A 19,154-nucleotide genomic window follows, 5' to 3' on the forward strand; every position below is an offset into this window, starting at 1 on the left:
ATGTGGGGAGATGTGCATCATGGTCAGGTGTTTAATCCCACGTCTTAGGTTCTGCAGGATTGGCTGGAGGCTGAGCAGTCTTGTGGACAACTACTGCTCATACAACTTGTGTCCAGATGTATACAGGACTGGACATCATGTCGTGACACCAAGTCTAATGTTTTGAACAGATACTTATTCCATGAGGGATATCCAAAAATTGTGGGGACTGATGACCTTCTTTGCTTTACGGCTATAAGGTAGGGTTATACATGCAATGGATACATAGTTTGCAATCCTGAGACTGCCTAGGGTGAGACTGCCTACTAGATACGGGTAGGGGTCACTATGTGCAGATATGGCTGCGCCTATCTAGCAGCCCGAGTATGGGTGGTTTTGTTGGACTTTCAGGAAGGGGGGGTGGTGTGCTGTGAAGGGGATGATGGGTATTCAAATATGTATCCAGGTGTGTTGGGGTTGGATGGCTCAGTTCAGGCCAGACCATTTTGTGGGTATGTGCCGGTAACGTTTTTGTACATGTGTATTGCACTTTTTAATGTTCACATGTTTATGGGATTGTATTGCGGATGTGTATATTTGTTCTTTGGTTATCTTCCTGGTTCATTCACTGCTCCCTCGTAGACCTCCAGTTCACCTATTGTGCATCCAACCCAGTCTCCCCTTGGTGAATTATTACATTACCTGTCACCTCCCACCCCCATATTCCACAGACACTATTCATCCCTTCTCTAGTTGATGGCCATGGCACAGTCAACAGAACACATTGTGTACACTACATATCTATGGGACCAATATGGTTGTGAGGACTACCCTAGCATTTCTGATCATTCACATGCTGTACTTCATGCACATAGGTACACGCAAATACATATCTTTCATGACATGGTAGGTAGATCCGGGTAATACCTATTCATCTATGGGCCGTCCTGACAAGGATGACTTGGACTGCGAATGGGCAGATATTGGGCGAATGCTCTGACCATTGGTAGGGTTGCCACCTTTTCATATGACCTGGATGGGACATTTTCGGAATGCACATCAGAGTTTACAGGCCACCACATACCCACGGTCATTACAAAGGATAGTACTTTCGTTTTATGCCTACATATAAGCTTTTATTGTTGTAGTGGTGTAGTTGCTTATTCTGTTTCGTTTACTTAAAATCAAACAAATTCAGGTCATTGACCCCCAAAAAAAACAAAACTTAAACAAACACAGATTACCGAAACCGTAACCAGTCACAATAATTTTATTGCTCAGAAGAGAACAACTAAGCACTTTCGCCAAGCTAAAAAACCATAGGCTTCTTAGAGTTGTTCCTACAATTAATCACTCCACTTTAAATACTGTTACAAAAGTCTATCAACCAATGACAAGTCAATATCAATCACCATCATTTAAACACACACTACCTATTTTTCTAAAAATTTTAAAAAAGCAATAAATGTACATAATAGTTAAAAACAACATATCAAGTTAATCTTTCAGAAAGTACATTTACATATCCATTGTTTGACCCACATTAAAAATTAGAAATTAGTTAATAGCTTTTAAGACACATTATTATGTTTGATTTTCAGGAATGGCTTTACTGAAATAAAATCATTTAAACCTGGATGGATTGTAGCATTAGTCCGTAATTGCCACATGGACTCACGAGATTCCAACACTGATTCCCAGTAACCCTCACGTGAATTTTCCACCACTCTATCAATGATGAGAAATATAAATTTGTTGAAATTTACACACCTACCAGAATGGATGTAAAGGGCATTGTGGAGAGATTAATTGTAGGAACAACACTGAGGAAGCCTATGTTTTTTTACCTTGGCAAAAGCTCTTAGTTGTTCTCTTCTGAGCAATAAACTTATTGTGACTGGTTACGGTTTCGGTAATCTGTGTTTAAGTTTTGTTTCGTTTACTTGCTTATTCTGTTTCTTGTAACATTTAGGTATTTTATATATGGACATAAGTATTGTATGGGACTATTACATAAAATATTGGACATAATTATGTCCTACTATCACAGGACATTTCACATTTATAATGGTTTTGGTATGGACACACCTGCCTAGAGGGGGACTGTCCCTCACAATGTAGGACAGGTGGTAACCCTAACCATTGGGCTAGGCTTAGCAATTGGCAGCTTGCTAACATGATGTGTTTTGCTTCCACTTGATACAACTAGTGACACTACAATGGAATACGGGCACGGGGTTTTAAATATCATTTGTTTGAGAGACAGGGACTCAGTAGTCACCTACGTGCCTTTGTGTTTAGTTCTTAGTTTGGTGTTCACAAAAATGTTTTGTATGCTTTGCATACATTTCACTATCCACAGACACTGACAGGAGTGATTACTATTAGAGGCAGGCTGTACTAGTCAGCATTTTAGGTTGCGCATATGCAGCCGACATGTTCACACCTCCGTGCAGCGCTTGGACATGCCCCCTGCACTCGTACATGTTTCCTATGCACGTGGCCATTACGGCAGTGCACCTTCATTCATATGCATGTTGTGCTGCTGCACCATCTCTATGCTGCATGGTCGATGCAAGGCTAATGCCGTCCTTGCACCGAGCTTCATAAATCCCGGGGCAAGTGTATAATTGGAACTAAGATGTGATAGGTTGACAGTTTCAGGAGGTGGTATAAAAGGTAATCAAGGGAGTACACATTGTATTGTCTGATGAAGTCTTTTGGACGAAAATGTATGTGCATTGAAAATGTTAATAAACCAGTTTCCCTCGAGCTTTATGGTGGTATCGTTCGTTTTTACACAGCTTGTTCTCTGAATTGGTGTTAAATAGCATTTTTTTATATTACTAGTTACTAGAAACTGTAATATAGTACAGTAATATGTTACATATTGTAATATATTACTCCAATCACTGAACATAGCACAACCTCACACATAGGTTCATAGGTGTGTACTAGGCCAATGGCCCTGGAGCCGTTACAAGCCTAGCCTGTAGAAGTGCCCTGACATTATGCCGCCATTAATTCCCAGTGCCTTTATCAAGTAGAGCCAATGGAGTGATCCCCGGGGTGAACTTTCTATTTCCCATCCACTCATCAACATTTCTCTTGAAAAGGGCCAGTGAGGTGCTCTGCTTGACATGTATGGAAAATCTATTCCAGAGCATGAGCAGTCTCTGGGTTATGAACCTGTCCCTCCAGCATATTCTGTTGATTGTGGAAATGAGGTTGAGGTCCCTGGAGTGTGTGGTGTGGAGGGATTGGGATTTCTTTAGGTGTAACATTTCTAACAGGGCTGGGTCAGACATGGCTTTGTAACTCAAGCAGAGCTCACCTCTTAATAGATGATATGAGACAGAAAAAAGCTGAAGATTTTTGAGTCTGTCCATATAGGGCATGTGTTTAAGGCCTAGGATCTTCTTTGTGAGGTACTTTTATGGCCTTTCCAACTGTTGCAGGTATTTAGTGAGGTACATGCCAAATGGGGCATTATACTCAATGACTGGTCTAATGAGGGAAGAGTAGAGAGAGATGATGACCTCTTTCTTCCTGGATGCAAAACAATTGGTAATGAGATTACATCTATTCATCATTGTCATTATGTTCTAAGCACCCCAGGCAGTACCTTTGAAAGCACCAATCATGCCTTTTCATTAAATAGTACAATGGTTTGGAACTTTGTCCCTCCATGATATCCATCAAAATCTGGGTAAAGGCCTTCCCAATTATTGATACTAAAGCTTTACAATCCATAGTAGTTACCTGAACGGCTGGTATCTGAATAGCAGATTGTCACATGCTGTTTTAATCTGGCTAACCAAGGAACAGAATTTTCTGTATATTAATTCACTGTCATAACCATTGATAGCAGTTATTTTTTTCTCAGCATTTCCTTTATGCAGCAAGTTATGGCCTATCTACCTGTACAATCAATCAATCAATCAATCAATTGTTAAATAAATAAATAATCAGGCTCATGTGAATATCTGACTTTACTGGGATTCTTCACATATAAAAAGTCACATGTCATAACCCATGCCCCATAATGTAGCTTCTCAATGGGACTCTTCTCCTATCATCCTCTTCCTCTGCAATGCATACGTTAGTGGTTGATCTTCATGGTATGCATGAAGTCTGGCCATGACCATCCATCATGCCTTGCAAGACGTAAACAATACATGGTGTTTCATTAACAGTGCATGTATACCTCACAGCATATGTAGTGTTACACAACTAGCATACGGGATTTCTCATCCACCACTCCCCAAATAATACAGACATAGTGATCATAAACAGTATTGTCCTTTCATCATGTGTATGTTAGCTATGTGTTCATTGTCTAATGTAACTTCTATCCCTATAAATCTATGTAAAATAAAACTTTAAGTGTTCATTCCCCAGACCCAAGCGCCTTCCTGCTTTCAACCTCTATAATAAATATTTCAGTGCTTGAAGTTCAGAGTGAGCCCACTAATGCTTTCTTTTCCTTATATTACTGTAGGGTACTCATTTCATCAGATGTAGCCCCATCATCTGACCCATACCAAAAAGTATATGGTTACTGTCAGGTTTTACCTCTCTCGCAATGCAAGTCACTGAATGACAGTTATGCTTGGCATCTAAGGCTGTTCCTGTTCAACCACCAAGTGTTTTCACACACCTCCCCACAGCTGACCATAATCTGCCATCAGCTTGTCTCTCTGTTCGATGGATCTCCCAAATCTACCTTTGTCTCCCCCAGGCTCAACCTGACCTACATGTGGAGTCAGTGGGAGCAGCAGGCATCCTGCTGGTCAGTCTGGCCTATGTACATTATATTCACTTATTTCCAGCTTTGAGGTGGAGAGGAATAAAGCCCAGCTTATCACCTATAAGACCAGAGTTTGATTAGCTCATTGGGTGTTGAAAAAATGAGAGTGAGGATCCAATGTTGTCCTGCCCATCCAGGCAGGAGGGAGACAATATCAAAGACTCACTGCTGACTTCTACAGGAATGTGAGGGAAGCTCAGGATCTAATCATGTGCCAGTGTGGCTACATGCTGCATGTAAGCCAGCAAGGCATACACATGCACATGGAAGCATGCATGGGACCGCCCTAGAACAGCAACACAAGACATTGTTGCTGTTTGATAATGTGGAGGGGGTAGTCTTGGATGGGGCACCCATATATTTGACATGACAGGCTTATTCCTTCACAACAACTCATATTTCAAGGACAACAAATGGAGCTGTTGCCTTGCCTTGAAAGAAATGGAACAGAAACCTGTTACACCTTGTGGAGCATAAATAGGTCTGGTCCTTATTCCCTAAATATGGAATAAATAGTCTAATAGGGAGAAGGTATAAAATCCACCATGCCCAACTATGGAATAAATAGGCCAACAGGGAGATGGTAGGAAAACCATCATTCCCTAAATATGGAATACATAGGCTAATAGAGAGAAGGTAGGAAAGCCATCAGACAGATTGTGTGGGAGTAAAATATTAAAAATAAATCAAACAAATGCCTGAGAGGCAGACGAAAATAACAAGGTGCCTTACATTACAGACCATGTGCCATTGTGTGCCATCTGACATGTGACATCATCTCTATAAATGCAAGAATATAACAGAGATGGAATTGTGTGTACAACAAGTGAGGGGTGATGAAGCAGATACACACACCAGAATGTGGTATTCAAAAATGGGTAGGGGAAGACGGTTTGCATACTGGAGGTGTGGGAGACGTTTACAGGGAAAGGAGTATGCATCTAACACATGCATGTGTTCAAGTGTGTGTGTGTGTGTGTGTGTGTGTGTGTGTGTGTGTGTGTGCGTGTGTGTGTGTGTGTGTGTGTGTGTGTGTGTGTGTGTGTGTGTGTGTGTGTGTGTGTGTGTGTGTGTGTGTGTGTGTGTGTGGGTGTGTGTACGTGGGAGTGTACATACATGTGTGTCTGTGTATAGCACCTTTGGGAAGTTGCCAAGCCCTGTATAAGGAGTCATCAGTCACGGTAGTAAATGAATGCCTTGGATGAGGGTCCTAACCATGCATGGTAAGATACACCCAAATACAGTGTGTGCACCTACAAGCTGTTATCATGCACCTGCTGTCTGCAGTGTGACTCAGTATGCTTTGGATAGGAAGAGGCTCTGGAATGTGACTCAGTGCTGCTTTGGTTAGGAAGAGGCTCTGCAGTGTGACTCAGTACTGCTTTGGATAGGAAGAGGCTCTGCAGTGTGACTCAGTGCTGCTTTGGATAGGAAGAGGATCTGCAGTGTGACTCAGTACTGCTTTGGATAGGAAGAAGCTCTGCAATGTGACTCAGTACTGCTTTGGATAGGTTCATAGGTTCATAGGTTGGTACTAGGCTGTACAAGCCTAGCCAAACAATTCCCCGGATATTTATTTCCACAATATTTACTTCCCTGGACTCCTGTCTAGCAGGGTGACTGACATGATCCCCGGGGTGAATTTCCTATCTCCCATCCACTAGTCAAGGTTCCTTTTAAAGAGGGCCAAGGAGGTGCTCTGCTTGACATGTTTGGGCAGTCTATTTCAGGGTATGGGGAATTTCTGGGTCAGGAACTTATCCCTCCAGCATGTTTTGTTCATTGTGATGACATGGTTTAGATCCCTGGACCATGTGGCTCTGAGGGATTGGGATTTCTTTAAGTGGGGGATGTCCAACAGCTCAGGGTTTGACATGACCTTGTATGTTAAGCAGAGATCGCCCCTGTGAGTAGATGATATGCCACAGAATATAGCTGGAATTTTTTTAGACAGTCATCATAGGGCATCTGCTTTAAGCCTGCGATTCTTTTAGTGAGGTATTTCTGTGGCCTTTCCAGCTGTTGCTGATGTCTTGTGAGGTACATACCAAACGGGGCGCTGTACTCTATAATGGGTCCAATGAGGGATGAGTAGAGTGGGACAATGACCTCCTTTTTTCTGGATGAAAAGCTCTTAGTGATGAGGTGTGCCACATAGAAGGATTTCCTGACTGTTGTGGCGATGTGATTATCAAAGGTGAGACCACTGTCCACCTTTTTCCCTAAGTCTCTCATCACACTTTCAGTGTTTAGTGTACTGCCACCTATGTGGCAATTCATGGGTACATGTTTTTTCCCAAAGGGAATAACTATACATTTCTTGGCATTAAGCTTGAGCCCATGGCTCTGGCACCAAGCATTTGTTTCTGTAAGGCCCTTTTGTAGAATATCCACATCATTTGGAGATTAAATAATGGCTCCCAGTTTGCAGTCATCTGCGAACTTTGTTAGCCAGAGTCCCTTAGTGTTGGCCTGTACTTCAGAGAAGTATATGCCAAACAAGAGCAGTCCCAGGACTGAACACGGAGGTACTCCACTTGTCACTTGTCTGGAGCTGGATTTGGAGTCGGCTACTTTTACAGTCTGGGTTCTGTCAGTAAGCCAGTTGGCAACCCATCAAGTGATGTAGGGATTTATGCCTAGCTTAGTAAGTTTATTTATGATTCCAGAGTGGGGGGTTGGTGTCGAAGGCCTTGGTGAGGTCCAGATAGGCTATGTGGACCACCTTACTTTTGTCCACAGCTTTGGAGACTGATTTGAAGGTCAGGTTCAGGAGACATGATCGACCCTTCAGAAAACCAAACTGGGTGGGGTCTAGTGTTTGAAGGTTGCCAGTGTCTTTGTTTACAAGTTCCATGATAATGCCTTGCAGATCAGGCTCATCAGACTGATGGAACAGTAGTTCCCAGAATCCAAGTTGGATCCCCCTTGTGGATTGTGATAACTGTAGCTGTGTGCCACTCAGTGGGCATGAAGCCTGAGGTGAGGCTATGATTAAACATGACACTTAGGTGAGATGCCTATTCATTTTGTAGTTCATATAGTACACAGCCCGGGATGTCATCTGGTCCCATGGATGCTGTATTCTTAGCTTTGGAGAGTGCAGATTCTACCTGTGTGGCCATGATTACTAGAATTTGGCAATCCTTTGGTATTGAGATGGGCCCTTTAGGGGGTGAGAGAGGGGTGAAGTTGGCACTAAATTGATCTGCCAGGATATTGGCAATATCCTTGGTATCATTATATTTAATGCCATTCTGTTGTAGCTCAGAGCAGATCTGAGCATTGCCATTTAGATTCTTGACATAACAATAGAATGCCTTGTGGATGTCTTTGGAATTTTTGGCAATTTTATTTTCATAACTAGCTTTGGAGGATTTTATGAGGGATCTCAGCTTATTACTGAGGTTGTTAAGGGAGTTTTTTGCATCCTGGGATTTTCCTCTTTTCTGCAACAGTTTCTTCTTTCTGTTGTATAGTTTGTTTATGGCAGGGGACCACCAGATTGGCTTCCTTTTTTTGGAGGTGAGCATCTTGGTTCTATTTGGGATGGCACGATTCATGCACGAGTGGATGTGCCCGTACAGTGCCTCAGTGTAGGATTCAGCAGGCGAACTTTCAGTTCCCATCTGCATGGGTGCCATGAGGTTTGTCACTTCTGACTTGAGTAGTATGAAGTTGGCTTTGGAGAAGTTTTTTTATGGAGGTTTCCTTACTGGTGGGTGGGGGTGGAATGTGGATGTCAAGGGTGATTTGCTTATGGTCAGACCTGACCAATGAGGGGGTGACCACTGGTGGGCAGCATTTATCTCCCATGTTGGTAATGACCAGGTCTAGGTTATTGGAGCCCCTGGTGGGACAATGGGTTAGTTTATCCAGGGCATTGGAATTTATGAATTCCAAGAACCGCTGGGAAAAGGTGTTGGTACCCGAGTAGTTTTCCCAGTTAGTGGTAGGGTAGTTGATTGTATCTTTGCTGTATCTTAATATTTTCCAGTATGCTTAGAAAGGTGTAGTGAGAATCTTGTAACATGGTGGGGGATCTGTAGCAAGCTACAATTTAGATTGCAGTTTTTCCTAGTGTTAGTTGCACCTGGATAATTTCAGATGCATTGTGTTGGACACCTAGCCTGGAGGTGTGAATATCCTTGGTGAATATGGACACTACTCCACCTTTAGTGTTTTGGTCTTGGTTTGGTGGCTAAAAAGTGTGGTAAGAGTTGTAGCCAGGTATTGCAGGGGTGCTCTCTGGAGTCTTGAACCAGGTCTCAGTTACTGCACAGATATCGATGTTCTCCATTTTTAGGAGTGCCTTGAGAGAGTGCATTTTGAGGTTTAGACTTCTAGCATTGAGTAGTATTACCTTCAGATTTTGCATGCTTGTATCTGTTGCAGTGGTGCTTTTGTCCTTTGAACCTTGCCTAAAAAAGGCACTATAGAGGTGGCAAGAGCTTTAGCCAGTAACCTGAATCCTAGGAGTGACAGGTGCAGAGCACCTCTGGCAAAGCATTGTGGTTTGTTGATCATGTCATCCCAGGCAGACAGATACTGGATCCCCTTTGAATGACACCAGAAGCTTAGCCAACTGTTGAAGTCAATCATTTTGTCCTTATACTATGGTATAATTCTGGGCGAAGGCAGGATGTTACTCAGGCCTAGGGTCATACCTGCCAGGGACACATGATCTGAGAGCTCTTCCATGTCACTTTTCATGTAGTCCAGGGAGGTACGTCTCAAGTCATTCACTCCAACATGGACAATGACAGGAATGAATGATGAGGACAATGATAGGAAGAGGTTCTGCATGTGACTCAGTGCTGCTTTGGATAGGGATAGGCTCTGCATTGTGACTCAGTGCTGCTTTGGATAGGAAGAGGCTTTGCAGTGTGACTCAGTGCTGCTTTGGATAGGGGTAGGCTCTGCAGTGTGACTCATAGGTTCATAGGTTCATACTAGGCTATCTGCCCTAGGGCATTTATAAGCCTAGCCAGAATGTGTTTGGCTTTCGCCACCCATTTTAAATTTATTTTGCTATGCCCTTTTTTGAGGTTAGTATACTGTGCCTCTGTCTAACAGTGACACAGAAGTGATACCCGGGGTAAACCTACGATCTCCCATCCACTCATCAAGATTCCTCTTGAAGAGAGTCAATGAGGGACTCTGCCTAACCTGGACTGAGATTTTATTCCAGAGTGAAGGGAGCCTCTGGGTTATGAATCTGTCCCTCCAGCATGTCCTATTTATTTCAGTGCTGAGGTTCAAGTCTCTCGAGCGCGTAGCTCGATGGGATTTGGATTTTCTGAGGTGCAGCATGTCCATTAATTCCGGGTTGGACATGGCTTTATATGTCAGGCACAGATCGCCTCTGAACAGGCGGTATGCCACTGAGTAGAGCTGGAGTTTCTTTAACCGGGCAGCATATGGCATCTGTTTGAGCCCTTTGATCCTCTTGGTGAGGTACTTTTGAGGTATTTCCAGTTGCTGCAGGTGTCTGGTAAGGTACAGCCCAAAAGGGGCATTGTACTCAATTATGGGCCTGATGAGGGATGAGTAAAGAGGCACGATGACCTCCCCTGATCTAGATGTGAATCCCTTCATGATTAGGTGGGCTATATAAAATGTTTTTCTAACCACTTTGGCCACGTGGTTGCCAAATGAGAGATTGCTATCAACTTGGGTCCCCAGGTCCCTAATTACTTCTTCTGTACTTAATGGATTACCACCTATGTGGTAATTTGTGGGCACTTTGTTTTTGCCAAAGGGATGACTATACACATTTTGGCATTTAGCTTGAGGCCATGGCTCTGGCACCAGTTGTCTGTTTCTATGAGACCCTTTTGGAGGATGCTTGTGTCGGCTGGAGAGTCGATTATGGCGCCCAGTTTGCAGTCATCTGCGAACTTGGTCAGCCACAGTCCTTCCGTGTTGGCCTGTACCTCCGAGAAATATATACCGAACAAGAGAGGTCCCAGGACTGAGCCTTGTGGGACACCACTTGTAACTAGTTTGGAGTCTGACATGGCTCCAGCAATTCTAACCATGTGGGTTCTGTCCTTGAGCCAGTTTGCAACTCATCTAGTGACATAGAGGTTTATATTTAAGCTGGTGAGCTTATCTATAATGCCCGAGTGGGGTATTGTATCGAAGGCTTTAGCGAGGTCCAGGTAGGCTGTGTGGACCACCTTCCCCTCGTCAATCGCCTTGGTGACTGTTTCAAAGAAATCAACCAGGTTTAAAAGGCAGGATCTGCCCTTAACAAAGTCAAACTGGGTAGGATCCAGTGTCTGTAGGTCCCCGATATCTTTATTTATGAGGTCCATGATGATCCTTTCCATAGCTTTGCAGACTAAGCTAGTCAGGCTTATGGGGCAATAGTTTCCAGGATCCGTTGAGGCACCACCTTTATGGAGAGGGACCACTGTTGCTGTACGCCACTCTTTGGGCACATATCCTGTAGTAAGGCTGAGATTGAATAGTAGTTTTATGTTTGGGTTTAGCTCTTCTTGGAGTTCATGTAGGACGCAGCCCGGGACACCGTCTGGTCCCACTGATGCTGTGTTTTTTGCTTTGGAGAGGGCGGCTCTTACCTGAGCATCTGAGATGTCAGGGGGGGCAGCACTCTGCTGGGATAGATATTTGCCCTTTTGGTGGGGAGTGGGGGGAGAAGTTTGTGCTGAACCTGTCAGCTAGGATGTTGGCAATGTCTGTGGGTTCAGTGTATTTTTTGCCATTTTGGACTAATTCTGAGCATATCTGGGAATTACCACCCAGGTTCCTAACATAACTAAAGAAAGCCTTGTGATTATCCTTAGTGTCCTGTGCAATTTTTCTCTCAAAGATGGCCTTAGACAATTTTATGAGTGCCCATAGTTTTTTGCTAATACTGATCAGTGATGCCTTCCCTTTTTGGGATTTTGCTCTATCATTTCGTAGCTTCCTCCTTCTATTGTATAGTTTGTTTATGGCTGGGGTCCACCAGACAGGACGTCTGCCTTTGGAGGATTGGGTCTTGGTTTTATTCGGGAACGCATGATCCATGCATTCCTGAAGGTGTTCATAGAATGCGTTTATAAAGGATTCTGCGGTCTGGGCTGTATTTTCCACAGGCCCGGGGGCTTTGAAGGATTCCACCTCAGTTTTGAGGAGTGTGAAATTTGCTTTAGAGAAGTTTTTCACTGTAGTTTTCTGGGCAGGGGGTGGGGTCTGATCTTACCAGTGAGGGATACACTTCTGGCCTGGAGCATAGAGTCCCCATGTTGGTGATGATCAGATCCAGTATGTTTTCCCCTCTTGTGGGAGTGGTAACAAGTTGTTCCATAGCATTTGAGTTTATAAATTCTAGGAACCTTTGGGCTAGGGTGTTGGAGCTAGAGTAATGCTCCCAGTCTATGTTTGGGTAGTTGAAGTCATCTAATATAATGGTGTTTGGAGAGACCTTCATATTTTCCACTGTTCTCAGGAAGGCCGAGTGGGGTTCCTGGGTTTGGGAGGGTGGTCTGTAGCAGGCTATAAACTGGAAGGCAGTTTTACCCACTGTTAGTTGCACATGGATAGTCTCTGATGCTTCGTGCTTTGCCACCAACCTGGAGGTGTGGGTATATTTGATGAATATCGATACTCCCCCTCCTTTTGTGGTTCGGTCCAAGTTTTGAGGCCGAAAAGCATGGTATGAGGTATAACCTTGTAGTGCTGGGGTGCTCTCGGGAGCCCTGAACCAGGTTTCTGTTACTGCACAGATATCGATGTTCTCCATGCTAAGGAGAGTTTCGAGTGCGTGCATCTTGAGGTTTAGACTTCTGGCGTTGAGTAGCATTACTCTTAGTTTCTTATCCCTTGTGATACCTATGGAGGTGGGTTTGTCTTTTGAGCTTTGCCTAAAAAAGGCACTATAGGGGTAGCAAGAGCCTTTGCCAATATCCGAAAGCCCAGGGGTGACAGGTGCAAGCTGTCCCTAGCAAAGCATCATGGCTTGTCGAGCATATCATCCCAAGCTGACAGGCATTGGATCCCCTTTGAATGACACCAGTACTTAAGCCAATTGTTGAAATTGATCATCTTGTCTTCATATTGTGGCATCATTCTTGGTGAGGGTAAGATGCTACTCAAGGTCAGGGTCATACCGGCCTGGGCTACATGCTCAGAGAGCTCCTTTATGTCTCTTTTCATGTGGTCCAGGAAGGTACGTCTCAGGTCATTCACACCAGCATGAACAATGACTGAGTCATATTTGTACTTGCCTTGGAGTGACCTGAGTGCTTGTGTTATGTGGCAGATTCTAGCGCCCGACAGGCTGACTCAGTGCTGCTTTGGATAGGAAGAGGCTCTACAGTGTGACTCAGTGCTGCTTTGGATAGGAAGAGGCTCTGCAGTGTGACTCAGTGCTACTTTGGATAGGAAGAGTCTCTGCAATGTGACTCAGTGCTGCTTTGGATAGGAAGAGGCTCTGCAGTGTGACTCAGCACTGTTTTGGATAGCAAGAGGCTCTGCAGTGTGACTCAGTGCTACTTTGGATAGGAAGAGGTTCTGCAGTGTGACTCAGTTCTGCTTTGGATAGGAAGAGGCTCTGCAGTGTGACTCAGTGCTGCCTTGGATAGGAAGAGGATCTGCAATGTGATTCAGTGCTGTTTTTTATAGGAAGAGGCTCTGCAGTGTGACTCAGTACTGCTTTGGATAGGAAGAGGATCTGCAGTGTGACTCAGTACTGCTTTGGATAGGAAGAGGATCTGCAATGTGATTCAGTGCTGCTTTTGATAGGAAGAGGCTCTGCAGTTTGACTCAGTGCTGCTTTGGATAGGAAGAAGCTCTGCAGTGTGACTCAGTGCTGCTTTGGATAGGAAGAAGCTCTGCAGTGTGATTCAGTAATGCTTTGGATAAGAAGAGGCTCTGCAGTTTGACTCAGTGCTGCTTTGGATAGGAAGAGGCTCTGCAGTGTGACTCAGTGCTGCTTTGGATAGCAAGAGGCTCTGCAGTGTGGCTCAATGCTGCTTTGGATAGGAAGAGGCTCTGCAGTATGACTCAGTACTGCTTTGGATAGGAAGAGGCTCTGCAGTGTGACTCAGTGCTGCTTTGGATAGGAAGAGGATCTGTAGTGTGACTCAGTGCTGCTTTGGATAGCAAGAGGCTCTGCAGTGTGACTCAGTACTACTTTGGATAGGAAGAGCCTATAAGACAAAATGCAAGCTTGTATCATGCTACTATTCCACACCTGATGTGTGTGGGGGGGCACACAGGTGGAGCAAACTCAGACCTGGATTTGCTACAGAAGAGGCTAGGAAGACTTTATGTCAGATGGTGAACCCTGTCACCTCTTGTTATACAACTACACCTAACCAAAATGGAGAAGGATTCATGTAGAGGAAGGGGGGCTCCAAAAAAAACTACCTGTATACACATGGAATGAAGACATCACCACTATGAGTGTCAGACTGTGTGCCCTGCCTTACCTGCAAATATTAATCTATATATGTTATGGGCATCTGGCTGTGTTTACTTTGTTGGGTTGAGCAGATATATTGTACGTATATTTAATGCTAGAGTGCATCAGGTGCTTGGCCATGTTTACTGTGCACCAAATGTGGATTTTCTGGTAGAGTGTGGTAGGTTCCTGACCATGTAGTTATGCTTGGCCATGTTCCTTCTACTGGACTTCACATATGTACATCGCATATGTACATACTGCTAAAGTCTGTAGGTATGTGGCTGTGTTCATTGTGTTGAGTGGGACTACATGCATTACATGTAGACACTGCTAGAGAATGGTAGGTACATCAGTGTTTGTTGCTGTGCATGTCAGAGAGGTCTTACACATTGTATTTACACTTGCTGTTAGACTGCGGTAGTGTGTGGCCATGCTCACTGTGTTGGGTGGAAGCAGCACAGATACTGCATGTGAACATGCTAATAGAGTAGCTGGGTACACACTGAATCTGTGCGTCTGTTACCACATGAAAACCCTCTGATTCCACCGTCATATGACTGCACTTGACTATGTAGATTATGGTACTAGAGGCTGAATGTGATTATGGGGGTCTATGCCTCATAGCCGATATCAAGGCTGTTCTACTCAATGCTAGGAATTTAAACAGCAAAATGTCTGAACTTGAGGCCTACCTCACCAACAAAGTCATTAATGACTGTGGAGTTACTGACTTCTGTCTTCAGAACAGATATAGCATTTTTTCCTTACAAAGGTATTAGTCTTACCTCCCATTCATAACTATTGTGAACTGCTGGTGCGTATCCATATTCCTGAGCAGATATATTTTCCTGAATCATTTATTGTACAATCCCAATACCAGACCTATAGAGGTACTAGTATACCTCAACAGAAACATCCATCCTATCATTGCCAATTACAGGGAGAGCCTTATGTCTCTTTCAGAGCTTGAGTGTCTTAAGTCAACTGAAAAAGTTATACATTAAGCTAAATAAGGTGGGGTGTAGCTCTAGTGTATCAGGAGTCCTTAGCAATGACAGTCTTCCCTTAATATATCCCTACTTTTGGGAATATTGAGATCTTACTAACATCCCTTCATATCAATACCCATAACAAATATGTATTGCCATTCTCTACTGTCATCTACACTGCCAATTCTCCACCCAAACTCCTGAACCTTACCCAGTCAGCCCTCACCTCCACCAAAAGATGGATGTCTGACAACCAGCTTGCCTTAAACTCTAAGAAAATTAAGCTTATGCTATTCACCCCTAAGAAAACCATTACCATAAACAAAGAATCTTTTATTGTTGTCTCTCAAGATAACACTACCATTGAGGTTGTAACACACACTAAACTCCTAGATGTCACCATAGACGAACACCTAATTTCAACATCCATATTCACAACAACATTAGAAAAGCACACCGAAAACTGGGCATGCTATACCATCACAAAACTTTCCCCAATTACTCCTCAAAACTAGCCCTTGCCTCCTCCTTCCTACCCCCATCTCTTCTTTACGGCGCTCCTCTCTTTACCAACCTACAAGCCAGTCTTAAATCCAAACTAGACTCATACTATAACAAAAATGCAAAGTCTGTCACTAATGGACGACACTTATCTCACCACTGCACCTCCCTGCAAAAACTTAACTGGCTAGAACTTCCTCATCATATTACATACATACAACTAACAACTGCCCACAAACTAATATCCAACCCATCCAGCTGCCCTGCCCTTTCTACTCTGTTTACTCTTTACCACCCTAATAGACTTCTCCGCTCTGATAAGCAAATGCTCTTGCAAGTAGCAAAACCAAACCTCTCCACTGGTCAAATGCTCCACTACTTTTCCACTGCTAAACTATGGAACTGTCTGCCACCTTCACTTAGATCCACCAGCAATCTATCTTTAAAAAAGCTTGAGACAACATCTGTCCTCTCAGTGGCTATGCCCCTGTGCTGGTTCCTCGCAATCTATAACCTGACATTATCTCTCTCCTAATACTACTCCTAACTTTCCTACCTCCATCCTATATCATCTTCGAAAACTTCACTTGTATCCCTGAAGGACAATCTACTTCTGTACCTATGTACCAATGTAACATTGCAATGTAATGGATAGATTTATGTTTAGCCACATTGCCTTTTTCCTAAAAAAAAAAAACTGTGTTATCGAAATGTATTTCCTGTACAAATAATTGTATTTGCCAACTGTGTGCTTTTCAAAATGTAAGTATTGTATGAACTGTAGAAATGTACAGTATGATTGTATTGAATTATGTGGAGCTTTTCTCCTGGGCCTCCACTGAAAATGGGTACTGTTAACCCAGTGGACCTTCCTGGTTAACAAATGCAAATAAATAAATAAATAAATTCCCTGTGGACAAAATATCCCTAATCTAGAAGACTTCCTATCCTGGGTAAATCTCAACATATCCTGTGAAACCATCATTATTGGTGACACAAACGTCAATTGGCTAAACCTAATTTCTAACTCCCATGCAAGTAGCATCAACCTATGCAGTTTCACACAATTTATATCAAGCCCCACACATACCTCACCTCATCAAACTGAGACAATACTAAACTGGTACCTCACCTCATCAAACTGAGACAATACTAAACCGGATCCTAATATCTCACCCACAAGATTACATTAACTCTGGAACCCTTCCCAAAATCCTAAGTGACTGTCTCTCAGTATTTACTCCCAGAATTCATACTCAAATCTCCAAGTCACACTCCTACATGTCATCAAGAAACCTTACTCACTTCAGTCAAACAACATTTATAAATATTCTAAAAGCACAAAATTGTCCCCTCTAAAATCATTACCATTGGGTGATGCAGTAAATTATTTCAATAAAATCTTTCTAGATGCACTAACTGCCTATACACACCAAGCAGACTAATTATAACCATCCAGTAGCAGAACATTTTTATTATACCCATCAGAGTCAGTCAAAGGGATTATTAGATACAATAGTAAAGAAAGTTGTAGATAATTATTTGTATAAGAATATTATTTTTTTTTTTATTGTACTGGAGAGTTTTACTTTAAATACTTTTGTATGTAATTGAATAATGAGAATATTGGTTAATTGAATTAATTAATGCATTATAAATATGAAGTGTGATGTACACTCAGTATTCTCCTGTGAAGGCATCAGCCAAGATGTCAGAGGAACAATAAACACTGTTTTGCTCATTACTTGGACACTAGTTTGTGGTTTTCTACTAGTTTGCCTTTTCTTTGTGGTTTAACTGTTTTTTATGGCTTCTTCTTCTTCTTCTTCTCTCAGCTTTTCCTGGTTAGGGGTCACCACAGCGGATCACCTGTTTCCATTTCTTCCTGTCCTCTGCATCTTGCTCTGTCACAACAACCACCTGCATGTCCTCTCTCACCACATCCATAAACCTTATCTTAGGCCTTCCTCTTTTCCTCTTACCTGGCAGCTTCATCCTTACCATCCTTTTCCCAATATACCCAGCATCCCTCCTCAGCACATGTCCAAACCAATGCAATCTCGCCTCTCTGGCTTTGTCTCCAAACTGTCCAACCTGGGCTGACCCTCTAATATACTTATTCCTAACCCTGTCTAGCCTCATCACACCCAGTGCAAATCTTAACATCTTTAACTCTGCCACATCCAGCTCTGACTCCTGTCTTTTTGTCAATGCCACTGACTCCAGCCCATATAACATAGCTGGTCTCACTACCCTTTTGTAGACCTTCCCTTTCACTCTTACTGGTACTCATCTGTCACAAATCACTCCTGGCACTCTTCTCCACCCACTTCACCCTGCCTGTACTCTCTTCTTCACCTCTCTTCCCCACTCGCCATTACTCTGAACTGTTGCTCCCAAGTATTTAAACTCATCCACCTTCGCCAACTCTACTGCATCCTCACTATTCATCTATCCTCCCTTTCATTCATCTGAATATTTATTTGCCAAGGGTGTTCCGAGGTACAACAGATTCACAGCAGAGACCTATGGATAATTATTTATCCCAATCGAATGACAGAATGGTTAATTTTTCTTCTACACATACTGAGGCTGTTATTGGATCCATTGGCAATTTACAGACTTGCACCTTGAATCTACCGACTTGGAATAAATTGGAAAGAGACCAGAATTGCAGGCTTTCTAATCCATTCTCTTGTATTGAATGGAAACAACAGGTGCCAATGAGTACGGAAATTAAAGTACTGTGTGAGTCTCTTGAGCAATTGTTTTATAAAGAGACATCTGTATTTTTAAATATTCATAGTTTAACCAAGTACCTTGAATTACAACCCCCCCCCCCCAAGAGGTCTGAGAGTGTTGAAGATCCAGCTACACCCTTTAATTTGGATGATGACATTGATTTAACTTTTCAAAAGTGCTGGATACATGCAGCCCACAAATGTACAATGGAATGGGTTACTATACTTATCAAGCGAGACAGGTTAAAACAAAATAATTTACAAAAAGATATTAACGCCTCTTGCAGTAGCATTATGTCTAAATAAGGTCCAGAGCTTTTGGACAATATCTTGAAAGACATTAACAGTAAATTGAAGGGATATGAACAGGACATAATGAATAGAAAAGAAAGAAATTAATTAGAGATACCAAAGACCATGATAGTGGTATGGCTTTTATATCGAAGGCCAATAGAAAGAATGTAAAGCATCATGTGATATTCAAGGAAGGGAAGAGGGTGGAAGAATGGCATTCTTTTAGTTCACGACCATCCTTTGAGACAGTTTCGTCTGGTGAAGATGATAACTATGTAAATAATAATGAATACCCACCCTTGCCACCAGCACAAAATAGTGCGGAACATCAACAAACTTTTCAGAACCAAGGGGGAAATAAATTATTCTATCAGATGAAGAAATGCCAGCGAGAAGGACAGTATAACGAACAACATCAACCA

This window comes from Protopterus annectens, chromosome 14.part0, assembly GCF_019279795.1.
Source record: "Protopterus annectens isolate FY-2018-M chromosome 14.part0, PAN1.0, whole genome shotgun sequence".
Lineage (NCBI taxonomy): Eukaryota > Metazoa > Chordata > Ceratodontiformes > Protopteridae > Protopterus > Protopterus annectens.